The sequence below is a fragment of the Schistocerca nitens genome, chromosome 7 (assembly GCF_023898315.1).
Source record: "Schistocerca nitens isolate TAMUIC-IGC-003100 chromosome 7, iqSchNite1.1, whole genome shotgun sequence".
Taxonomy (NCBI): Eukaryota; Metazoa; Arthropoda; class Insecta; order Orthoptera; family Acrididae; genus Schistocerca; species Schistocerca nitens.
In genome coordinates, this window is record NC_064620.1 from 511,102,114 (window position 1) to 511,121,334 (window position 19,221).

At 43.4% G+C, this 19,221-nt stretch overlaps 1 protein-coding gene and 1 non-coding gene across 2 annotated transcripts in view; both read left to right on the forward strand.

Annotated features, from left to right (window-relative positions):
* The window catches only part of LOC126195287 (uncharacterized), a 710,394-nt gene that overhangs the window by 303,469 nt on the left and 387,704 nt on the right, over nt 1-19,221 (forward strand). The window lies entirely within an intron of this gene.
* Trnas-cga (transfer RNA serine (anticodon CGA)) lies at nt 6,877-6,951 on the forward strand. The gene has a single exon. It is a non-coding gene; the product is annotated as a tRNA-Ser (tRNA).

Consider the following 19,221-nt stretch of genomic DNA (forward strand, 5'->3'; position numbering starts at 1 on the left):
AAAAAAAAAATTGGAAATTTGTGGTAAGACCTAATGGGACTAAACTGTTGAGGTCATCGGTTCCTAAGCTTACACACTACGTATTCTGACTTACGCTTAGGACAACACACACACACACATTCCCGAGGGAGGACTCGAACCTCCGACGGAGGGAGGCACGTGGACTGTGACAACACGCCCGAGACCGCACGGCTACCCCGCGCGGCAGTCACATAACACTACCTTGCTTCAGACACAAGCGGAGCTACGTAAATACTATACTTGAAAGAAAGGTTTGGAGAGTAGCTTGTGAATAAGATTTATTGCATCCTGTAGCTTCTGCTTGTATTCTAAAACTCAGGTAAAGCAGTTGACGAATTTGCAGGGCACCTACATCGGATTTTTGCTAGCTGAAGATCAAGCAAGTGTTATTTGGTAAAACTGATGTAAGAGATTGTTTATGATACCTGTTTCCGCAGTGAGAATTCTATTGGTTTGTTTCCGGTAGATTGCTATGGTCTCTGTCTGCTTTTCATGCCTCGAAATTGTCAATACGCTCGGCTAATTGCGAAATGCTGTCATGCTGGTGTAGTGACAGGTGACAAATGTTCTGTTTCGTACCACGGCGTCATAAATCTTCATCATACGCTGACATGAGGGGACGTATAATACCAGAAGACACGAAGAGAAGATCGTTAGTGTATTATGTCATTACATCTACATCTACATCTACATCTACATGGATACTCTGCGAATCACATTTAAGAGTCTGGCAGAGGGTTCATCGAACCACCTTCACAATTCTCCATTATTCTAATCTGGTATAGCGCGTGGAAAGAATGAACACCTATATCTTTCCGTACGAGCTCTGATTTCCCTTATTTTACCGTGGTGATCGTTTCTCCCTATGTAGGTCGGTGTCAACAAAATAATTTCGCAATCGGAGAAGAAAGTTGGTGATTGGATTTTGATGAGAATATTCCGTCGCAACGAAAAACGCCTTTCTTTTAATGATTTCAGGCCCAAACCCTGCATCATTTCTGTGACACTCTCTCCCATATTTCTCGATAATACAAAACGTGCTGCCTTTCTTTGAACTTTTTCGATATACTCCGTCAGTCGTATCTGGTAAGGATCTCACACCGCGCAGCAGTATTGTAATAAAGGACGGACAAGCGTAGTGTAGGCAGTCTCCTTTGTAGGTCTGTTACATTTTCTAAGTGTCCTGCCAATAAAACGCAACCTTTGGTTTGCCTTCCCCACAACATTTTCTGTGTGTTCTGTCCAATTTAAGTTGTTCGTAATTGTAATACCTAGGTATTACTTGAATTTACAGGTTTTAGATTAGACTGATTTATCGTGTAACCGAAGTTTAAGGAGTCCCTTTTAGCACTCATGTGGATGACCTCACACTTTTCGTCATTTAGGGTCGGCTGCCAATTTTCGCACCATTCACATATTTTTTCTAAATCGTTTTGCAGTTTGTTTTGATCTACTGATGACTTTATTAGTCGATAAACGATAGCGTCATCTGCAAGCAACCGAAGACGGCTGCTCAGATTGTCTTCCAAATCGCTTATATAGATAAGGAACAGCAAAGGACCTATAACACTACCTCGGGGAACGCCAGAAATCACTTCTGATTTACTCGATGACTGTCTGTCAATTACTACGAACTTTGACCTCTCTGACAGGAAATCGCAAATCCAGTCACATAAGTGAGACGATATTCCATAAGCACGCAATCTCACTACGAGTCGTTTGTGTGGTACACTGTCAAAAGCCTTCCGGAAATCCAGGAATACGGAATCGATCTGAAATCCCTTGTCAATAGCACTCAGCCCTTCATGTGAATAAAGAGCTAGTTTCACAGGAACGATGTTTTCTAAACCCATGTTGACTGTGTGTCAATAGACCGTTTCCTTCGAGGTAATTCATAATGTTCGAACACAATATATGTTCTAAAATCCTGCTGCATATCAACGTTAATGATAAGGGCCTGTAATGTAGTTAATTACTCCTACTAACTTTCTTGAATATTGGTGTGACCTGTGCAACTTTCCAGTCTTTGGGTACGGATCTTTCGTCAAGCGAACGGTTGTATATGACTGTTAAGTATGGAACTAATGCATCAGCATACCGGGAGGGAACTTAATTGGTATACAGTCTGAACCAGAAGACTTGCTTATATTAAGTGATTTGAGTTGCTTCACTACTCCGAGGATATTTACTTCTACATTACTCATGTTGGCAGCTGTTCTCGATTCGAATTCTGAAATATTTACTTAGTCTTCTTTTGTGAAGGCACTAATGCTCAGTGGATGAGCGAGATAGTGTCAGATTAGTAATCCAAACATTCTCATTTACATCTGTTGTATAACATACCTAGCCACACTCTGCCAACGATTTACACGTCTGCAAAAACTCAAGTTGCAGCTTTCTGACCTCAGTTTTAACTAGAAGTACCTCTGTTACTGGCTATGTGAACTACAATCCCCTGTTTAGTTGGGCGTTGTTCCACTTAACAAACACAGTACAACAGACCGTCTGCTTGGCGTGGAATCTACAGGTCCTTGACAGGATTGCTGAAGTATATGGCACCATATGTCTACTCACAGGCCAAGCAATACCCGAAAATTACCGGATGGTTATTTACGGCCACGCAGCTGGCGCTCAAATGGTTTAAATGGCTCTGACCACTATGGGACTTAACATCTGAGGTCATCAGTCATCTAGACTTGTTGTTGTTGTTGTGGTCTTCAGTCCTGAGACTGGTTTGATGCAGCTCTCCATGCTACTCTATCCTGTGCAAGCTTCTTCATCTCCCAGTACCTACTGCAACCTACATCCTTCTGAATCTGCTTAGTGTATTCATCTCTTGGTCTCCCCCTACGATTTTTACCCTCCACGCTGCCCTCCAATACTAAATTGGTGATCCCTTGATGCCTCAGAACATGTCCTACCAACCGATCCCTTCTTCTGGTCAAGTTGTGCCACAAACTCCTCTTCTCCCCAATCCTATTCAGTACCTCCTCATTAGTTATGTGATCTACCCATCTAATCTTCAGCATTCTTCTGTAGCACCACATTTCGAAAGCTTCTATTCTCTTCTTGTCCAAACTATTTACCGTCCATGTTTCACTTCCATACATGGCTACACTCCATACAAATACTTTCAGAAATGACTTCCTGACACTTAAATCTATATTCGATGTTAACAAATTTCTCTTCTTCAGAAACGCTTTCCTTGCCATTGCCAGTCTACATTTTATATCCTCTCTACTTCTACCATCATCAGTTATTTTGCTCCCCAAATAGCAAAACTCCTTTACTACTTTAAGTGTCTCATTTCCTAATCTAATACCCTCAACATCACCCGACTTAATTCGACTACATTCCATTATCCTCGTTTTGCTTTTGTTGATGTTCATCTTATATCCCCCCTTCAAGACACCATCCATTCCGTTCAACTGCTCTTCCAAGTCCTTTGCTGTCTCTGACAGAATTACAATGTCATCGGCGAACCTCAAGGTTTTTATTTCTTCTCCATGGATTTTAATACCTATTCCGAATTTTTCTTTTGTTTCCTTTACTGCTTGCTCAATATAAAGATTGAATAACATCGGGGAGAGGCTACAACCCTGTCTTACTCCCTTCCCAATCACTGCTTCCCTTTCATGCCCCTCGACTCTTATAACTGCCATCTGGTTTCTGTACAAATTGTAAATAGCCTTTCGCTCCCTGTATTTTACCCCTGCCACCTTTAGAATTTGAAAGAGAGTATTCCAGTCAACATTGTCAAAAGCTTTCTCTAAATCTACAAATGCTAGAAACGTATGTTTGCCTTTCCTTAATCTTTCTTCTAAGATAAGTCGCAAGGTCAGTATTGCCTCACGTGTTCCAGTACCACTTAAACCTGACTAACCCAAGGACATCACATACATCCATGCCCGAGGCAGGATTCGAACCTGCGACCGTAGCAGTAGCGCGGTTCCGGACTGACGCTCCTAGAACCGCTCGGCCACAACTGCCGGCACAGCTGGCGCCCGATATGTATTCCAGTGAGTACAGATCAGGCACATTTTCTAGCCAAGACATCAATGTGAATTCGGTATAATTCTCCTCCAACCGTTATTGCACGACTGTGACCTTACAACACGGATGTGATCGCCGCAGGGGGAGACTTCAAGCATGAAGCGTTGCAGATGGTCTGCAACAACGTTGACGTAGCTCACTGCTGTCATATGCTTTCTATTACCGCCATAGATCCCCTCTTAGCATAATTCCCCTCTTAGCATAAGTCCCCTCTTAGCATAATTCAGCCCATCTCCCACCCACCCCTCCCCAGAGCTGCATCTGTGGCTCGTTTCATGTATCGCGCACACATTCGCATGTATGACGGCGTGTAAGGACCCAGCTATCGACCTGGTGCAACAAGAAATGCGATTCACTGGACAGGCGAGACGTTTCTGTCGATCCACTGTGAAAACTCAGTGATGCTGTGCACACTGCAATCATAATCGGTGATGTCGTTGGGTTAACACATGAATACTTAAGGTCGTGTGATGTGGAAGTGAAAATTCAACAACGGCGTTTGAACGATGTGCTCCAAAACTCTGTGCCTGCGCCAACACTGTACTCTGTCGTCATATTTGCACAGATTGTTGCGTATCCTGAATTACATACTGCAGGATCCCCCGAACTCAACGTTTTGTGATGAGACGTGGTCGTCGAATACGTTATTTCACCATCCTTCAACAACTTTCCATAGTCGCTCATGATAGTAGTTCACTACTAGGCGACCAGCTACCGCGTTTCAGAGCTATTGTATCAGTGGATTGCCGCATCTGCAGTCCGTATTTTCGCAACAATTACTGCCGAGTCATCTCTCTTCCGCTTGAATTCTGTTCTTATTGCATTATGCACCCGTAACACCACCAGGAGGTATTCAGCCTCGCGGTGGACAATGGTCATAGTGTTTTGGCTCATCGGTTTAGATCATTGTTCGCAAAAAAGCAGCGTCATAAGACCTTCTAAACGACCTATTAAACCACTGTACTGTTAAAAGAGATCTTTGTGTTCAAGAAATCTTACTTTCAATCCGCATACTACGAAACGATTGGCTTCTACCAAGAATTCTAGTCTGCCGCAATTTGCACTAAGGGTGATTGGCTATTCAGCCTTTGCATGTCTGTTATTCACCATGGACACTCCTATCTTATCATACTGGAATGCTTAGCATTTTTACACGTACTGGAAAAGAACTCGTTATTTCAGACCAGTTCCCTACGTTGGGAAATCACACTTAGTGAAAGATGCTTAAAATGAACACCGAATTTCTGGCTACTGGTCACCGGTGCCAACAGCAGCTAACGAGTATGAGCCAGTCTGCTATTGGTATCGCTATAATAAGATACTGGAAAAAACACGTAGCACAAACGTAGTTGTTGATGTCCAACTTTGGACGTGTGAGCGGTTTACCAAAGAAGATTTAGGTTAAGCGAAGCTCCAATGCACAATTCTTGGAATTACGTTGCGTTCTTCACCATAATTGTAGTTTAAATGAACATGGAATAACTCTGAAGAATGAAGTAACAACCCTAGGAAACTTTCCAGAATGAGATTTTCACTCTGCAGCGGAGTGTGCGCTGATATGAAACTTCCTGGCAGATTAAAACTGTGTGCCCGACCGAGACTCAAACTCGGGACCTTTGCCTTTCGCGGGCAAGTGCTCTACCAACTGAGCTACCGAAGCACGACTCACGCCCGGTACCCACAGCTTTACTTCTGCCAGTACCTCGTCTCCTACCTTCCAAACTTTACAGAAGCTCTCCTGCGAACCTTGCAGAACTAGCACTCCTGAAAGAAAGGATATTGCGGAGACATGGCTTAGCCACACAGTTCTGCAAGGTTCGCAGGTGAGCTTCTGTAAAGTTTGGAAGGTAGGAGACGAGGTACTGGCAGAAGTAAAGCTGTGGGTACCGGGCATGAGCCGTGCTTCGGTAGCTCAGTTGGTAGAACACTTGCCCGCGAAAGGCAAAGGTCCCGAGTTCGAGTCTCGGTCGGGCACACAGTTTTAATCTGCCAGGAAGTTTCATATCAGCGCACACTCCGCTGCAGAGTGAAAATCTCATTCTGGAAACATCCCCCAGGCTGTGGCTAAGCCATGTCTCCGCAATATCCTTTCTTTCAGGAGTGCTAGTTCTGCAAGGTTCGCAGGAGAGCTTCTGTAAAGTTTGGAAGGTAGGAGACGAGGTACTGGCAGAAGTAAAGCTGTGGGTACCGGGCGTGAGTCGTGCTTCGATAGCTCAGTTGGTAGAGCACTTGCCGCGAAAGGCAAAGGTCCCGAGTTCGAGTCTCGGTCGGACACACAGTTTTAATCTGCCAGGAAGTTTCATATCAGCGCACACTCCGCTGCAGAGTGAAAATCTCATTCTGGAAACATCCCCCAGGCTGTGGCTAAGCCATGTCTCCGCAATATCCTTTCTTTCAGGAGTGCTAGTTCTGCAAGGTTCGCAGGAGAGCTTCTGTAAAGTTTGGAAGGTAGGAGACGAGGTACTGGCAGAAGTAAAGCTGTGGGTACCGGGCGTGAGTCGTGCTTCGGTAGCTCAGTTGGTAGAGCACTTGCCCGCGAAAGGCAAAGGTCCCGAGTACGAGTCTCGGTCGGGCACACAGTTTTAATCTGCCAGGAAGTTTCATATCAGCGCACACTCCGCTGCAGAGTGAAAATCTCATTCTGGAAACATCCCCCAGGCTGTGGCTAAGCCATGTCTCCGCAATATCCTTTCTTTCAGGAGTGCTAGTTCTGCAAGGTTCGCAGGAGAGCTTCTGTAAAGTTTGGAAGGTAGGAGACGAGGTACTGGCAGAAGTAAAGCTGTGGGTACCGGGCGTGAGTCGTGCTTCGGTAGCTCAGTTGGTAGAGCACTTGCCCGCGAAAGGCAAAGGTCCCGAGTTCGAGTCTCGGTCGGGCATACAGTTTTAATCTGCCAGGAAGTTTCAACCCTAGGAAACATTTATGAAAGGAGCTGCATTCAGAGCGATCGTGATTTATATCGCTCCTAAGTTTCCCATCATCGGGACTACGTACATCAATCTTTCCACTTTACCACTGTTCCATTTTATCTCCATTTTGGTGAAAGTGTGCGAATGTCTATTTTAAAATCGCTCGACATCGATGGAATGATAGCACGCAGGTGTCCTTCAGAGAGTTAATTAGCTTTAGAGATGATTTACGTCGACAGACCACAGTATAATGTTGAGTATCACTTTTACTATCCCATTCATATTACATGGAGGAGTACCATCCTCATCTGAAACGATATGAAACATGATGGCAAAATAAGTGTAGTCCACCTTAAGTAATACAAATTTGTATGTCTCTAAGGGGGCAGTAGGAAATGATTGCTTTTGAAGAAAGACTTCCATTTTATAGCATCAAAAATAATACTAGGCTTCGATGTCAGATCAGTAAAAAAAATGGTTCAAATGGCTCTGAGCACTATGGGACTCAACTGCTGTGGTTATCAGTTCCCTAGAACTTAGAACTACTTAAACCTAACTAACCTAAGGACATCACACACATCCATGCCCGAGGCAGGATTCGAACCTGCGACCGTAGCAGTCCCACGGTTCCGGACTGCGCGCCTAGAACCGCGAGACCACCGCGGCCGGCCTCAGATCAGTACATCAAGAGCTCTGACAGGTGGCCAGGCTATCTGAGAGCGTTGTGATAGCATCGTAATCGGGCAACAAATTGTTTCGACACTAACATCCAGCGACAGACCGCTATCTGGCAAAATTCACTTTGCGGTTTTTTTAACAATGTCGTATCTTTTGTTATTTGAGACTACTCTAGACGAAAGTTCAAATTTCAACTGAATTTTGAAATATACATCGATATGGAAAAAGTAATTCAGTAAGATATTTCACGCCAAATCACCATGCAACTCCACAGTACACGCGACGGGACTAATGAGACAGAAACGAACTGGCTCTCGGCTCGACAGTGAGAAAAAACGGGGAGGGTTATAACACTTTTTGCAAATAACAGGTTGTTCGATAACTAGATCGTTGGTTTCGTAAGCAGCTGCACTTGGAAGTTTCAGTGGAAACTCCCAAGTGCAGCTGCTTACGAAATCAACCATCTTAACATCAGCTCAGTTGCACGGGATGCCACAGGGGTGATAGTTCAAGTCTGCACAAAGCTAGATGGTGCGAGGCAATAGATGCTTCAACGTATGGAAACCGATCTCCTAAATGCTAAAAAAATTTGTTCATATCTCAACAGTTAAGAAATTTTCCTCTTATCCGAAGATTATGTGGGTATTATTAAGTCTGCCACATCATGAATCAAGAGACAGAAAGAAGTTTTGAGTACAGCGTTATCGGTGTAGGGATTTAGTGATTAAATTAAGAATTATTTTAATGATAGTACATTGGTTTGCAAAGCTTGAAGATGAAAGTAACTTTCTGATTATGTCTCTCTGCCAAGTAAGATAGCTCGATGAAACTTACACGGTCAAGGCGGAGGTTCGAGTCCTCCCTCGGGCATGGGTGTGTGTGTTTGTCCTTAGGATAATTTAGGTTAAGTAACGAGTAAGCTTAGGGACTGATGACCTTAGCAGTTAAGTCCCATAACATTTCACACACATTTGAACATTTTGAAACTTAGACCATACATAGAAAGAGCTGCTGCACTGTTGCACAGAAGGTAACTGAAAGAAACACGTAATGAGGCGAACAGAAATGCTTTTATTCAAGCAATAATTATACTGAAGTCTCCATGACTTATAATAGTCCACGGACATTACAAACTGTGGTAGATAGTATTTAATAGGGTGTATGATCACCACAGACGGCAGTGCATGCTCTGTAATATACCCCCATGTTGGCCACAAGGTTGTTGTCATAGCGCCCTCCATTCCTCGAGCAATGCGGTTGACAGCTGCTGGTTGCATGTGGAGGTGCCCAAATACAATGTTGCAGTGCCTGTGTTATTCCGAATTACGATGCACAGTTCCTTCAGACATGCATATACATAACAGATGCACGAGTACAGGCTGTAGACACACGGTTGACCACATATGGAAGTTTTGGTCTGGTCGTGAATTGTTCTGAGGCAGCCATTTGGTAAGGTGACTGCTCACGATGAACAGGAAATCCGGGTTCGACTCCCAGTCCGGTACAATTTTCATTGTCGTCATTCCATTATACAGCTGATGGTTATACATATTTACAACTGCGAATACATTTACTGCCCAAATACGTCGCCCCATCGTATCCCACACTTGCCCCATGGGATTCATATCGGAGGGACAGGCAAAAAATGTTCAAATGTGTGTGAAATCTTATGGGACTTAAAGGGACAGGCAGGCCTGTCTATTTGCCGAATATCCTCCCATTCTAGGGACTCTTCTACCAGCGCCTGCGCAGTGTCGTGTATAAAAGTGAATTCAGAGCCGAATTCACCCCTAAAACCACACACATGTGGAAGCAGTACAGTGTCGCGATAGCACTGACCAGTGAGTGTGCCGTTTGTGCTCGGTACATCTATGGAAAATTATGAATCCCGACACCAAAACACCCGGACCATCAAGACGATCGTATTGAGCAATACTAGAAGTACCCTCATGTGGCGAAAGATGGGAACAAGTAATGCACGCAGTAACATTGTCGAACATCATTACTTTAGTTCTCCAGCTGTTGTAGTATGGGGAGGCATAATGGTGCATGGGCATACTGACTTCCATGTCTTTGAAGATATTTGAAAATTTTTAAAGATATACCGCTTTGAGCTGCTGGTAAAATACTTCATCTGTACAAGCAGTTTCAGTCGACTGACCATTATCAAGTTCAGAAAAGCATTCATAAAACACTGATGTCATATCCTAGTATAAATTGCGTAGTCAGTGTATAGAAACTGTGCTAGGGAGTGTACACATTCATGTTAAAACTGTAATCGTCGTTAACGCTTTACATTTTACCTAACATGATAGACAGATATTTAGCGATCACAGGCCCTGCAGACCACGCGCTGCTTCCACAAACTGCCTCCATTACTTCCAGGTGTCTTCAATTCCCAGGGCTGCTAGGTCCTACGCCAGGTCGTCCATCCAGCGCTGCCTTGGTCGTCCATTGGGGCGTTTGGTGTTTGGTTTTCCCGCTAGTGCCATCTTCGCCTGTCTTCCATGTGGCATACGGGCTACATGGCCCACCCATTGTATTCGTTTGCTCTTTATCTTCTGTAGGATAGTTGGTTGTCGCAGCAGAAGGTAGATTTCCTCGTTTTTCCTCCTCCTCCATTCTTCGTTATCTAAAACTGGTCCCTCCGGCCGGAGTGGCCGAGCGGTTCTAGACACTACAGCATGGAACCGCGCGACTGCTACGGTCGCAGGTTAGAATCCTGGCTCGGGCATGCATGTGTGTGATGTCCTTAGGTTAGTTTGGTTTAAGTAGTTCTAAGTTCTAGGGGACTGATGACCTCAGAAGTTAAGTCCCATTGTGATCAGAGCCATTTTTTAAAACTGGTCCCCATATCTTCCTCATTACTCTTCTTTCAAATATTAATAGTTTTTCCCTTTCTCGCTTAGTCATGCTCTATGTTTCTGAACCGTACATTACTGCTGGGCATATCACTGTGCTGTAGATTTTCTTCTTAGTGTTCACTGAGATCGATTTAGAGCCGAGCGTATCTCTGAGGAAATGCATGTATTTCGTTCCCACTGCTATGCTTTCCTTGATGTCCATTTTCATGTTGTTGTCCTTGTTAAACCATGATCCCAAGTATTTGAACCGGTCTACTCTCTTGAACCTCTTGCCATCTATCTCAAGAAATTCTATCTGCTCTTGCCTTCTTCCTAACTGCATGAACTCTGTTTTGTCTCGATTTACTTTGAGCCCTACCTTCTGTGCATTATTCTCCATTTTCTGGCACATTTCTTTCAACTCGTGCTTTGATTCACTCAACAGTACTATGTCATATGCATATGCGAGACCATTGAAGTTACCGTCCCCCTCTACTCCAGCCCACTCCTGTTGTGTACACCCCGTTTATTACTTTCGCTAAGATGACATTGAACAGAACACATGAGAGAGCATTACCTTGTCTGAGGCCTGTCTCAATCTCGAATGTTTCTGATGTGGCTCCTAACGTGATGCCAAGAATATGTTTTTGAACTTGATGATTGTCAGACGACTAAAACTGGTTCTATAAATAAAGTAGTTAACCGTCCTCTGAAGGCGGTAATGTCACGTTTTTATGCAGGATATGTTACCGAAACACAGTGACAAATTCTCGCCCAAAGCACTGGGTGAGTTTATTTGTTTGTTCGGAAGGGGAGGCCGACATTGCCATCTTTCGGCCAGTCGGCGATGGCAGTATCGAGGACCACACTCTGCTATCTTCCTCAGACGGTTTTACAGAAAGTATTCGTGAAAATGTTTCATTTTTGGTTTACTTGTAGCTTTGTGTGGCAGGTTTATGGAGACGTGCCCATCGTTTCGCTAACGGTTGTAGTTATTGCGATATTTACTTGGAAGTAAGACAGTGAGCGAAATTGGAAAAAGTTTTCAATGAATAACAGGGGTCGCTGTGATTTTGCGTTTGGTGCATATTACATAACATGTTGCTGCATACGAAATTTAGCTAACATATTGAATTTTTATTTAGACGTAGTTGGAGGTCTCTATCTTTCATCGATCTCGAGAAAACTGATTTCACGTAGTACACTCATTTGCTCTCGCACCACGTCAGCGATAAAGCCATAGTGAAATATCCACAACATTCTTCATACTTCATAAACTGTCTGAGATAGCGTAATGAGATTTTGGCAAATGATAGCATGCAAAGAGGAGAGTATTTTGCTACATGGTTATTATACAAAACTTCATTAGCTAACGTGTTATTCCAGTAAATAGAGATTTTTTTTCGATGAAGGAATGTAATTTTTGAGGGTCTTCTATAGCTGGTGAAACGAGAAATGCTATGGGATTTGGAACAATACGAGTGAAGACTTTACACATTTATTTTGTACTGAGGATGTGCTTTTTCAAAAGATAGTGACCTTACTTTTCCTCAGTTCTTCACTTAATAAACTTCATACACCAGTGTTTCGGAATTCTCTCGCAGTTGTCTCTGTACATTAGTGAGGTGAAACTGTAGACACCGCTGTGTTTTGTCAAAAGAAACAAATTTCACCACGGCAACAAGAGAAATGTGTAAATTTTATTCATATTCTCCACTCACGTTGGTTCTCTGAAAGTTACATATGGTTAACAAGTCAGGCGAAAGTAAATCGCTGAATTTTCGGCGGAACCCTTTTTAGATGCTAACCATAGCATAGGTGACAGTAAATTTTGTTTGAATGGTCACATATTTACGAAATATGCGGGTGTAGGCTTCAATTTTGGGCGGCGCTTCCTTCAGCACTCGACATTTGCCCTACACCGCCTTCTCACAACCCCCACCACCACCGGTCTCCCCACACACGCCGTGCCATCTGCGCACCTACCGGCAGTGGTATTCTGCGCGGACTCATTAACAATGACCGTCTTAGCAGTTGTCGACAGTGCTGGTGGAGGAATGGAACGTCGATCACAAGAATCTTTTGCCAACATCATGGCGAGGCTGGGAGCACGTTGCAGAGCATGTGTTACTGTTTGTGGTGATCACACCCTACTAAGAAGAACGCCCCGGCTTTTGGAACGTCCAGGTGACAATCATTAATCACGACAACTTCAGTGTGACTGCTTTATTTGAATAAAAAGGCATTTCCGTACGTCTCATTGTGTATTTACTTCAGTTACCTTCTGCACTATACTGCAGCAGTTTTTTCTGTGTAAAGTCCAGGTCATATGGTAAATGTACAAGGTGCGACAATAAAGTAATGAGACTGATTTTCTCTGCAAAACGTGGCAACCCTGCAGGCTTGCGTAGGCACAATATCTTTGATCTTGGTCTATAAGCTGCTTCTAGTCCAAGCAGCACATCGATGCAACTTCTCAGTCATGAGTTGTGCTGTAATAAGTTAACATGTGTTTGTGTCTCTTGTCACGGAAATGGAAACGCATAATATTGCGCAACGGTGTGCCATTTCTTTTTGCGTTAAATTGGGTAAAAACGCGACGACAGCTTACGGTAAGCTTCAGAAGGCTTTTGCAGGGGAGGTTATGTCAAGAGCTCAAGTTTTTCGTTGGAATAAAATTTTTAGTGAAGGCAGAAAGAATGTTGAAGATGAAGACAGCAGTGGACGACCATCAATCTCACGGACGGATGTCAACTTCGCCAGCGTGCGTGAACTCGTACGATCTGAAAGAAGATTATCCATGAAAATGATTGCAGAAGAACTGAACATCAATCGAGAAACGGTTCGTGTAATAATAACTGAACGACTTGGGATAAGAAAGATCTGTGCAAAAATGGTCTTCGTAAAAGAGTTCTTCGTGTCCGTGCCAACATTCCTGATAATTGGATTCTGCATCACGGTAATGCGCCATTCCATACTGTTCTGTCAGTACAGCAGGTTTTAACCTCAAAACAAATTTCAGTACTACCACAGCCACCTTATTTACCAAATATTGCTCCGTGCGACTGTTTTCTATTTCCAAGAGTCAAAACTGCGGTCAAGAGACAACATTTTCAATACAAGATGTCCAAAAAGCTGTGACGAGGGTCTTGAAGGATATTACAGAAGATGAGTTCCAGAAATGTTACCATCAATGGCCGAAGCGCTGGAAAAAGTGTGTGCAATCAGAAGGGGACTACTTTGAAGCAGACAACACTAAACTTGACTAGAACGGTAAGCAACATATTTTTTCACATCAGTTTCATTACTTTATTGTCGCTCCTAGTATACAGTTGAAAGTACACGATGTTAGTAGCAAAAGTGTCGTAGTAAAAATTGGCTCTAATAGAATAGCTTCAGATCTATGACCATTTCTTTATGCTCTTTGCATTCAATACTTTGATAGGAGCTAGTATGGACAAAAAAGAGTCTAGTAAACATGAACCCTGTGGTATCAACGTCTGATACCACACTTGTTAGGGGGTGCAGATTTCGACCGCGGTCCGTAATAAATATCGCTCGACCCGCGAGTCGCTACTGGCGCCGTTAGCCCACTCCGCGACTTGTGACAAGTATCTAGCGAGCTCTCGTCCACTCTCGCTCGGGACGTCAACAAGAAATGAAGCACACTGATAGGAAGCAACCTCTAACAAGGCGCTTAGTGAAGTATGGCATGAGTAATGCCTCTCTAGGTATGTTTGTAATTATATGTATGCAGTATATGAAGAAGCCTGTAACACAAGTTAAGTACAATATTTATTATTTTTTACCAACGACTGCTAATTATTTCAGTCGTTGCGGATACAGACTATGCAGCCAGCTCCTTATCGACGTCACTGCCAAACCTGCAAAATATATTTCTATTTAGCATTGGCCACCTGTCATCATAACAACTGCCGACGGGAATCATAACAAACCCTAAAATCCATTTCTTAAGAGTTGTAAGCGCTTGTTCAGTAGAAGCAATATGCTTCACAGTGCCGGCAGCTGTGGCCGAGCGGTTCTAGGCGCTTTAGTCCGGAACCGCGCTGCTGCTAAAGTCGCAAATTCGAATCCTGCATCGGGCATGAATGTGTGTCATGTCCTTAGGTTAGTTAGGTTTAAGTAGTTCTAAGTCTCGGGGACTGATGACCTCAGATGTTAAGTCCCTTAGTGCTTAGAGCCATTTGAACCATTTTTGCTTCACAGTAACGAAGGTGGAGAAGCGCTCATATAAGCTTTGGAGCCCATGTTTACTGAGATTTTTCTGCTTCTAATGTAGTGCACTTTCAACTGTATGTGTTTACGCCATTGATGAAGATACATTGTGTATACTTGGTGTACAAATTTTGCACATTATCAGTTATTCACTAATGTAACAACACAGGTCTCGTGTAGCTTTATCTGGAAAAACGACTTGTCTGGTGAGACTTTGGTACTTGAACACCTACCAAGACAAAAATATCTGTGTTCCTAAGAGTATTGGCTTACGACTCATTAAGGGATGGTGTCCGACAGGAAGGGCATATTGATACGCTCTAATATTAAGGATGCCAAATCCGATAGTGGCTATGCCGATCGCGTGTTGGAATGGGATGAAGGCAGATGAAAAAGAAGCTAGAAACGATTGGTGAGAAGAGAAAGACTACAGCAGAGAAAAGGAGGGATTCTGTTAAATGTAGAAGGATGGGCAAGAACAATTTGCAACCTTTTCATTATCACGATTGGGGAATGTGACAGCAGTTCTGTGGCATTTATGCGGCAGTACTGCTGTGAGGTCATACGAACAGTTCTATGCAGCAGGTAGGTAATTTGCGTAACAGCAATACGACTCTCTGGCCCATTCATTTAGGAAAACACGGGCCGTCGGTATGAAGAACGCTGCAAATTAATTAGCAATTGCACTACTAGGACGAACTGTACCACAGACAGCGCTTCTACTTTGAAGCCACGGGGCGCCACCTGTCACAGAGAGTTTCAATTACATTAGGCTTGCCGCTCCACAGACGAAATGGCGCGTCTGTTATTACACGGCGACCGGTTAACTGCAGACGTTTCATTTGTGAAGTTTACACTGGGAAGAGTCCACCCTACTTCAAAGCACACAGCGTTCCACTAGCTCTTCTGTCGATGACCGTCACCAAAGATACAGGTTATTTACAGAGGTTGGACAGAAATATGTGAAGACCGCGAGAAATGAGTGCTAGAACATAAATAGAGACGCTAGCTAAGCCTGAAAGCCGATGTTTTTGAACACGAACGGCAGCTGTGCGATGTCCTGAATACATTGGAAGTGTCAGTCGTGGTCAGAACAGTGTTCTGTGTACCTGTGAGTGCATTATGTTGGAGCTAAGTGAATTCGAACATGGGCAAATTGTTGGTTATTGTGCTACCGTAACCAAGGAAGCCAAAGCATTTGCTGTTTCCAGAGACACTGTATCGCGGGTTTATACCCCAAATAGGGAAGGAGGAAAAATATTATCCGCTAAATTACAACGCGTCGGACGGTTATTTAAGCGGACTTTAACCCAAAACAAGAGAACGACAGCTGGAAAAGACACTGCAGAAGTAAATATCACCACGCGGGATTAGCCGAGCGGTCTGGGCCGCTGTAGTCATGGACTGTGCAGCTGGTTCCGGCGGAGGTTCGAGCCCTCCCTCGGGCATGGGTGTGTGCGTTTGTCCTTAGGATAATTTAGGTTAAGTAGTGTGTAAGTTTAGGGACTGATGACCTTAGCAGTTAAGTCCCATAAGATTTCACACACAACTAAATATCGCAATCGCAAACTCTGTCAGCACTAAAACAACACGAAAGGAACTCCTTAAGCAGGGATCAGCAAGGCAAACTCTAACTGCAAAACTGCTCATCTGTGATGCAAATGCCCGTAACAGGAAAACATGGAGCCGAAGTCATAAAACCCGGGCTAAGGAGCAATGTAAGAATGTTTTGGTCGGATGGGCCTTGCTTCACACTGTTTCGAAGTTATAGTAGACTTAACGTCCAAAGAGTGAAACACGACGTGGGTTCGGTGATGATTTGGGCGTCGATTTAGTGGAATTCCATGGGCGCTGTGGTTATTGAGCAAGGAAGCAATACTGCCAAGGGTTACGTGATCATTTTGGGTGATCAGGTCCGTCACATGATATAACATTTTATCCCAACGGTGAAGCTGGGCGTCAAGAAGGCAGAGCCCCTTGTTCCCATTTCTCGCGTCATCCAGGACTGGTTTTGTGAGCCTGTTGATGAACTGTCGATTCTCTAAGTCACCAGATTTCAATATTATTGAGCCTTTGCGGTCTACTTTGGAGAGATCGTTATTCACCGCCATCGTCGTTTCCTGAACTTTCCAACATTTTAGTTGAAAAACGAAGTACGATTCACTGGAAAACCATACAGGAGCAATATGTATCCATTCCGAGCCGTCTAGAAGCTATCTTCAATGCTAACGTCTTTTCTACACCGTATTAGGCATGACAACGTGTTGTGTTTTTGAAGTTTCAGTATTTTTGTCGGCCCCTGTATTTACACTGTTTGGCGTGTAGCATCACACTGATTTTGAAGAGACTAGTCTTATGTCTTACCTCTTTGTGTAGAAAGTGTAATGCATAGGATCTAATATATGGTTAATTTAGACATTTGGTCTTGGCCTCACGGGTCGCAATATTCGTATCTACGGCGAAGAGATTTCAGTGAACAACATCAAACGCAGACCTAGATGGCACTAGTGTAGTGTGACCGTGTGACCCTGTTGATTCTAGCCCCTGTTGCAGAAACAATTACCAGTTCAAGTGGTTTGGAAAATCGTAATTAAGAAAATGACGAACGAGAACGCGTGGAAGCAGTTGGGAGCTCCAAATTCATATCATGAGCGCAGTATCGTAATTAGTGTGACGCCACCTCATTCGGTAGGTGTGAATAGCGATATAACAGTAAATTACTGCCACTAAAATCGCAACACATTAAAACTGCAAGACGACGTGAAACGAACGTCAAATTCGTATGAAGCGTTCCAGCTTGTGTACGCAGATCATTACCATTTCAATAGAATCCCACAAAGTCGGTGAACTGCAGAAATCGCATTTGAATGTTGATTGCTTGTGACAAGATTTCATTATGACTCGGCGACCAGCGCATGTCGGAATTCGACAACAGCAGGATTGAGACCTATGGCGTCTGTACTTTATCCTTCTCGTTGTAGCTCCAGGAACTGTCTTGCGAATACGGAATCGATGAATTTCGGAGGGCCATCTCAACGCCGTGCAGGACTTCAGCGACACCGTGTGACTTGAGTCAGAGATGAAATTTTGTTCACCCGGACATGTAGGGTCACACAGGAACTTCACCTACTATCACAAGAAGTTCACCTGTTTGCTGCAAGACATGTGTCCACACAGTGCGACGACGCGTGTGTCATTGTTGTCGTTTCTATTGACGCTGCAATAGAGAGAAGAACGTCTACAGTAGTGTGCCGAACAACAATGTACGCAGGAACGGCGCCATGTCTTTGTTTTCAGACTAACTGCGGGTTCCTGTACAGCCGTCTACCATGTATTAACATGTTTTGACATTACTTGCTTCGGAATGTTTCTGATTTCCGTGATCCGACAGTATGTGGTTACCGTCCACTTTCACTCTTACATCTTGATACAAGTCGTGTACTTGGGCATCACTTTGAACTTGTTGGCGTTCGACAAGTAACACGTAAAACAATTAATATGTTCCAACCATCTGTAATTCAGATGGTGCCTCCCTAAGCTTCCTGATGCAACATTGAGTAGCACATGACAAACTAAATATTTTAACTGATACAACAACTCAACGAAATAATATACGAATGTTCAGTATCAACACCTTAATAATTATTTCCGATACATTGATTTCGGCAGTTTGGGATGCCTAAAATAGAGAATCCTTCGATCCATAGGAACACATGATAAAATATACCAACTACACTCCAAGGAAGATTTCACGTATTTCAAAAACTTATTTAGCAGTATATGGTCCATTTTACTTAGAAAACGCAAGAGAAATTTTCGCAACAATATCCGCACGCCAGACTGGGTGAAAGACGCAGTCTATAATAAACTGTATGTTGCTGTTTGATTCTCCTTTCGAACAGTCTTTAAATTTATGTCTAATAATTTACCACGAATAGCAACACGATCTTTAATTAGATGTAGCTATGAAATCTCACTAACTGGCTGAGGTGTCAGTCACTACTACCCACCTTCCCTCAGAGAACAATCAATATTTCACGTATCACTTGTGGATCAGCACTGTAGTACTGAGTTGGTAGTTCACTAGTTCTGTTTATTATCGCAATAAGAAATTTCAATTTAAAGTATTCATGACTTATAACCTAATAAGGACCGTAAATTATATTATTGTTGGCCTCAAGTCATTTTCTGAAATAAATTTATATCAGAAATTTATATCATAAAATCAAACCTTAATGTCTTTATGGAGCAGAAACTTGAATTTTAAAAAGGAAAAAAACTTTGTGTTCTGCCTTACGGCAGGTTTTGTCATGGGGGAAGCCTCGTCGGAGAGATCCAGCGCATGAGTGTCTAGGGAAGTGATTCCAGTGGTGAATTATCGTTGCCTTCCACTGATGATGATGAAATGATAATGAGGACAACACAACACCCAGTCCCAGAGCAGAGAAAATCTCCGACCAAGTCGGGAATCGAACCCGCGCAC